The sequence below is a fragment of the Rhincodon typus genome, chromosome 37, assembly GCF_021869965.1.
Source record: "Rhincodon typus isolate 14 chromosome 37, sRhiTyp1.1, whole genome shotgun sequence".
Lineage (NCBI taxonomy): Eukaryota > Metazoa > Chordata > Chondrichthyes > Orectolobiformes > Rhincodontidae > Rhincodon > Rhincodon typus.
In genome coordinates this window covers 10,971,721-10,979,303 of record NC_063368.1, presented here as the reverse complement: position 1 = coordinate 10,979,303, position 7,583 = coordinate 10,971,721, and positions in this window count along the sequence as shown.

Genomic DNA, 7,583 nt, shown 5'->3' with positions numbered 1-7,583 from the left:
GACCATCATGCCCCAGGCCCCCAACCCACTGACCATCGTGATCTGGATTCCCAACCCACTGACCATTGTGCCCCCGACCCCCAACCCATTGACCATCATGCCCCGGACCCCCAACCCACTGACCATCATGCCCCAGACCCCCAACCCACTGACCATTGTGCCCGGACCCCCAGCCCACTGACCATCATGCCCCAGACGCCCAACCCACTGACCATTGTGCTCTGGACTCTCAACCCACTGACCATTGTGCCCTGGACCCCCAGCTGCTGCGATGGTCCGATGCTATCACTGTCGGTCTCTCCAGAAAGTGAGTTTAAAAAAATGAAAAGTTGTCCATTTTTGCAGGAAGGATGAAAAAAGAAACATATTGTCTAAATGGTGAGAGGCTGTGGAGCTCGAGGATGCAGAGCGATCTGGGTGTCCTAGAGCACGAATGGCAGAAGGTCATGTTTTCCCCGAACCAGGAAGAGTGCTCGGTAACTGAGCGCCACCATTGGTCGAGTCCCCAGTTTGGACCAAGGTGATCATTTTGCCCTGACTTGTCAATTCACACCAGGTTTCAGCATTAGCAGGAGAAAAACTCCATTTATTGTTATCCAAAGTATTCTTTAACAAACGGCAGAGAAACAAAACGGATTATTAATTTGTGACTGCCTGGCTTAAACTTTAGGCCTTTAAAACCACAAATACACACACACGCTTGTTCACAAATAAGGGACAAATGACAGTTTGATCCATATTATGGTTGGAGAGGGAAAAAAAAGTTCTGAAGGTCCAAAGTCCAGATCAAAAGGAAAAATGAAATCTCACAGTGTTTTTTCTCTTCATAATGATTACCTGCTTTTTTTTGGAGAACAATAGTCAACTTTCAATTTGATAGTTGCTTAGTTGGACCTAAGACTTTGCGTGTGTTAGAATGCATCTTTTTAAGTTGCTGGGTTTTTTTCTGTCTTTTCACACACACAAACGCATGCACAGGAAAGATGTTTCTGGCTACATTCCTCTCACAAGTGTCTAACAAACTGTAGCTCAATCACTGATATCAGGCAGCTTTGCCTCAAATCAAAAGGTCACAGGGCCGCATTTGTGTCCATCATATTACAATCTCATAGCTCCAAAGGCAGTGCTGTCTTGTGCTAAAAATGTGTAGCACGCCATTTTTCAAGTTGCAAACCATTCCTAATCTTAATAGCACCGTGACTCAGTGGTTAGCACTGCTGCTTCACAGTGCCATGGATCTGGGTTCAATTCCACCCTCAGGCAACTGACTGTGTGGAGTTTGCACGTTCTCCATGTGCCTGTGTGGATTTCCTCTGGGTGCTCCGGTTTCCTGCCACAGTCCAAAGATGTGCAGGTTAGGGTGGATTGGCCATCCAATTGCCCCATAGTGCCCAGGGATGTGTAGTATAGGTGGATTAGCCATGGAAAATGCAGAGTTACAGGGATAGGGTAGGGTTGTGTCTGGTGGGATGCCCTTCAGAGGATTGGTGAGGACTTGATGGGCTGAATGGCCAGTTTCCGCACAGTAGGGATTGTATGATTTCTGTGACAATTTGCTTTAGCTATATAATAGTTTCTATTCCAGTTCACAGTGCAAAGATGTAGTTTCTTATAGTTGGTATGCAGGTACAACAAGTAATTAAGAAAGCTATAGAATGCTGTTATTTATTGTGAGAGGAAATTAACACAAATGTGTTGGTGGGGGTGCTATGCTTCCTCTATACAGGGCACAGGGGAAAAGCATCTGCTGAATTGGGTGCTCCATTGGTTTCCTTATTTAAGGAAGGAGGTAACTGCATTGGAGGTAGTTCACGGAAGGCTTAAGAAATGAATACTTTGAATGGGTTGTTGTTTTATGAGGAAGGCTTGGTCAGGCTAGACTTGTATCAGATGGAGAGTAGGAGGCCATCTGACTGAAATATTCAAATCCCGATGAACCTGAAGGTGCACGCGAACCACTCTATAAGATCATAAGATGTCATTATGATTGCAGGAAGGAGTTTGAATAAGCATGTGGGGCTAAAGAAACTAAAGGATGGGGGCGAGAAACTGGAACAAGCTATCGATTTGGATGATCAGCCATGATCGTACTGAATGGTAGAACAGACCTGAAGGACCGAATGGCCTACTCCTGATCCTAGTTTCTGTCATGTCAAGCAAGCGCAGAAGTAGGCCATTCAGCCCATCGAGTCTGTTCTACCATTCAATGGGATCATGGCTGTTGTGATAATAACAAAAACTGAAGTTGCTGGAAAAGCTCAGCAAGTTTGGCAGCATCTGTGGAGAGAAATCAGAGTTAACGTTTCGGGTCCGGTGACCCTTCATCAGAACTGATGGCAGTGAGGAAAGTGTTGGTTTTTGTGCAGGAGGTAGAGTGGGGGCAGGAGATAAGCAGTAAACGATAGGTGGAGATAGAGCCCAAAGAGAGAGAAGAGCAGTTAGACAGATAAAGGAGTGGATAACGATCAGCCTGGGAGAATGAATGGGGATTATTAGTGGCTAACAATGGGTTGTGTGTAATAGCAGACCATATGATAACAAGGCCTGTTGTGTGGGGTTTGGGCTAAGGAAAGGGGAGAAGCTCAAGCCCTAATATTATTAAACTCAATATTGAATCCAGAAGGCTACGTAGGGTTCCCAAGTGGAAAATGAGGTGCTGTTATGCTAGCTTGCATTGAGCTTCACTGGGGCACTGCAGCGAGCCTGATGTTGGCCAGGGAACGCGGTGGTGTGTTAAAGTGGCAGGTCTGATAATCCCTAACTCCACTTTCCTGCCTTTTCCTATAAGCCTTGATTCCCTTCCTGTTTGGAAATCTGCCCGTTTCAGCTTTAATGACCCAGCCTCGACAGACTTCTGCTGTAAGGAATTCCACAGGTTCACTACCCTCTGGGAGAAGAAATTCCTCCTCATCTCTGTCTCTACCCCCTTACTCTGAGATGATGAGCTCTGGTTAAAGACTCTCCCACAAGGGGAAACAACCTCTCCATATCTATCCTGTCAAGTGTCCAGAGAATCTTGTGTTTCAATAAGGTGACCCCTCATTCTTCCAAACCCTCGCAAGTACGTGCCCAACCTACACAACCTCTCCTCATAGGACAATCACTTTGTACCCAGGACCAAAACGGACTGGATTGGGTCAAGAAGACAGCTGTTCACTACCTTCTCGTGGCAATTAGCGATGGGCAATAAATGTTCCAGCCAGAGACACCCACATCCTGAATGAATAAAAATAGTCCAATGTAGGTCAGCAAGCACTGGAGTGGTCGAGGTACAGGAATTGTTGTGGGTTAAGACGGGGCAGCAGATTTTTGGATGACTGCTAGATTTTGCAGCACCGTGGCTCAGTGGTTAGCACTGCTGCCTCACCGCGCCAGGGACCTGGGTTCGACCCCACCCTCGGGCAACTGTCTGTGTGGAGTTTGCACATTCTCCCCGTGTCTGCGTGGGTTTCCTCCCACAGTCCAAAGATGTGCAGGCTAGGTGGGTTGGCCATGGGAAATGTGAGGTTACAGTGGGCAGGGGCCAGGGTGGGATGCTCTTTGGAGTGTTGGTGCAGAATTGATGGGCTGAACAGTCTCTTTCCACACTGTAGAGATTCTAACACATTGTACGTTTATCTCTCAATTTGACCATTCAAACGTACCTCCTGCTTGTCTCCCAGATCCGATCTTCCAAACAATCATAGGATTTCTACAGTGCTGAATGAGGCCATTCGGCCCATCGAGTCAACTCCACCCCTCCTAAGGACATCCCACCCTCCTGTTCTATTCCTGTAACCATGCATTTCCCATAACTAATGCACCTACCTTGCAAAATCTTTGGGCTGTGGGAAGAAACTGTAGCACCCGGAGGAAACCCGCACAGACACGGGGAGAGCGTGCAAACTCCACACAGACAGATGCCCAAGGGTGGAATCGAACCTCATCCCTGGCGCTGCGAGACAGCAGTGCTAACCACCAAGCCACCGTGTCACCGTTTTTGTGGATGTCTTCTTTATGCTTGACCTCCCTGTCTCAAAAGGAGCTCTCACCGAGACCAGCTTGCTCGGGACACATTGGAGACCAGAAATGAATCAAAGAGGCAACAAAATGGTGAGATGGGCTGATGGGTCACATAGCCCACACCCCAATATCTCTCCAACATGTTCCGAAATGAAAACAGTGTTTGATGCAAGTTGATCACCTGGATCGGAATGTGGAGGAACTGGTTTCAGGCCCAATATTGTTTTTATTTGTTTACAAGATGTGGATGTCACTGGTTGAACCAGAATGTTTTTCCTGTCCCTAATTGCCCCTTCAAGCTGCCTTCTTAAATCACAGCATTCCATGGGGTGTAGCTGCACCCACCCATTAGGGAGGGAATTCCAGGGTTTTGACCCCGAAGGAACAGCGATATATTTCCGAGTCAGTTGGAGATGACCTTGTGGGTAATGGTGTTCCCATCCATCTGCTGTTCATGTCCTTTTTAGATGGTAGTGCTCGTGGGTTTGGCTGGTGAAGGAACCTTGCTGAATTGCTGCAGTGTATGGTGGCTCGGTGGTTAGCACTGCTACCTCACAGCACCAGGGACCCAGGTTCGATTCCAGTCTTGTGTGGAGTTTGCACGTTCTCCTCGCGTCTGTGCAAGTTTCCCCTGAGTGTTCCCCCTCTGGTTTCCGGAGGGTTGGTGCAGATTCAATGGGCTGAATGGCCTCATTCAGCATTGTAGGGATCCTATGATTGTTTGGAGGATTGGATGTGGGAGACAAGCAGGGAGTATGTTTGAGAGATAAATGTACAATATGGTTGAACCCCTACCGTGTGGCAAGAGGCCATTCAGCCCATTGAATCCGCACCAACCCTCCAAAGATGTGCAGATTCTGGTGGATTGGCTGTGTTAAAATTGCCCTGTAGTGTGCAGGCTAGGTGGGTGAGACATGATGGTTGTGGGGGTTACAGTAGGGCTCTGGGTCAGGGTGGGGAAGGTTGGTATTGACTCGCTGAGCCAAATGGCCTCTTTCTGCACTGTAGGGATTCTATGATCTTGTCGATGGTACACAGTGAGGGGTTGGAGGTGCAGGAGGGATGCTGTGCAAGTGGGGCTGTGTTGTATTGCTCAGCCTTGACTTTTCACAGTGTTGCTGGAATGGCACCTGTTCAGGAAAGTGGTGTCTCAGCAGATGTGTGAATGAGTCCTGATATCACCCCATTAGGCTGTAACCAAGCAACTAAATTAGACAAGTAGAGAGTTTGTGTTATAGGTTTCTCTTCCTGAGTTTGTCTCCTCTCACAATCTAGACAGCTGCCACATTATAGCTATTACCCTGATCACAATGAGCGCAAAGGTAAGGTTTTATTGGACAGTCACGGGCAGGGACATAGGAGCCGTCGTTATAATTATCTGAAGACTGACATTTATCTGGAGTGGAATCACACCCAAGACATGGATTCGTTGCCATTTTAATGGGGGCCCTTCTAATTTATGGTTCTAAGGACCCATTGGCCCATTGTTTGTGTTTATATTATTAAAGTGCGTTTCACATAGTCCCCTACCCACCTTAGCAACACTCCCTAGCAACCAGGCGTATCTCATCCTCAAACTGGCCACTTATGCATTTACTTCTCCTTACTCTGTCCAAACAGGAAGCTATAATTTGTGCAATCTGCAAACAGATATTGAGTTGGCGCTTTTCTGTAGCCAGCAGAGCTAATCATTAATTGGGCAGAGACTTGGGAAGGTGCAATGGGACAGATGGGCATTTTTTTCTCCAATACCCCCACCCCCACCCCCAGCTGGTCTAGGTGGGCAAGGGTGGTGTAATGCCCTTGGGCTGGTATTACAGAGGCTCTGGGTAAATGTTCTGGGGAGCGATATGGGTTCAAATCCCACTGCTCCAACGTCTGGGATTTCAACTCAGTTAGTGTTAGAATTCAAATATAAAGCAATCCCACAGCTGCTACTGTCTTGTACTCCTCACTCTCAGGTTCAGTCTGAACAGTCCTGGGAAAATTGTCACAGTTTAGCAACTGTAACTAATAAACTTCAGTGCCCTACTCCCCTCAACAGTCTACAAACTTTGTTTACCATTGGAAGCTTTGCAAGCATTTAGTAGCCGCCACCCATTTTAGGTCAGATCATACCATATTCACTATAAACTGCACTCACGCTGTTAACCCCTGAGGTACTGCTTCAGAAATAGTTGCTGCATCTCCCCAGGCTTTCCCTGAGCTGAGCTGTCCCCTCTCGCTTTAACCAGTTCCCCGAGTAAATGTATTTTCTGGTCTATACTGTGCACTGCTGCCTGTCCTTCAATCCAAGAATTTGAGCACTGCCAGTGAGGCTGTTATTCACTGTCCATCCCTAATTGCCCCGGAGAAGTGAATGGTGAGCGGGATTCAGATTTTACAATGTGTAACGAGGCCCTTCAGCCCATTGTGCGCCACCCAGCTCTCAGTAACCTATCCTCTCTAGCCCCACTTCCCAGCACATGGCCCAGGGGCTTGTATACTCTGGTGGATTGCCTGACTGGAGGAGGTGATGGAGTAGAAATGCCACCACGCTAGTAATCCAGCAGACCTGAGTTCAAACCCCACAGCAATGGGGGAGAAAAAGTTCAATTCAATAAAAAATTTGGAGTGCAAGCTAGCTTAAAGGCAACCATTTTAACCATGGCTGATTTTTGTACCCATCCAATTCACCCATGCCTTTTAGGGAAAGAAACCTGCCATCCTTACCTGGTCTGGCCTATATGTGGCTCCAGACCCACAGCAACGTGGTTGGCTCCTATCTGTTGCCTTGGGTAATTGAAGATGGGCAATAAATTCCAGCCTTGCCAGTGAAGCCTATACCTCCATGAGCTAGTTTAAAAAAAACACTTCTGAAAAATTGTGATAGCTCCTGCTTCTACCACCCTTTCAGGTAGTGAATTCTATCCTCTGGTGAAAGAATCCTTCCTTACATATCTCTCGAAACCTCCTGCCCCTTACATAAATTCATGCCTCTTTTTTATTGACCCCTCCACTAAGGGGAAAATCTTCTCTCTACCTGTCCTGTCTGCACCCCTCATAATTCAATCAGTCCCTCAGCCATAGAGCACAGAAACAGACCCTTCGGCCCAACCAGTCCATGCTGACCATAATCCCAAACTAAACTAGTCCCACCTGCCTGCACTTGGCCCATATCCCTCCAAGCAATGTAACTGTACCTGCATCCATCACTTTCTCTGGCAGTTCATTCCACACATGAACTACTCATTGTGTAAAAAATGTTGTCCTTTTTATATCTTTCACCTCTCACCTGAAATAAAGGCCCCGTAGTCTTGAAATCCCCCACCCTGGGAAAAGACACCTGCCATTCACCTTATCTATACCCCTCATGATTTTATAGTCCTCTAAAAGGTCACCCCTCAACCTCCTACGCTCCAGCGAAAATCATCCCAGCCTATCCTTATAGCTCAAGCCTTTTATTCCCAGCAACATCCTGGTAAATCTCTTCTGAATCCTCTCCATCTTAATAATCTCCCTTCTATAACAAATTTAGCATAAGAGAAATAGAAGGATCAAACGCCGGAGAAACTCAAAACTGGAAATAACCGCGGATGCTG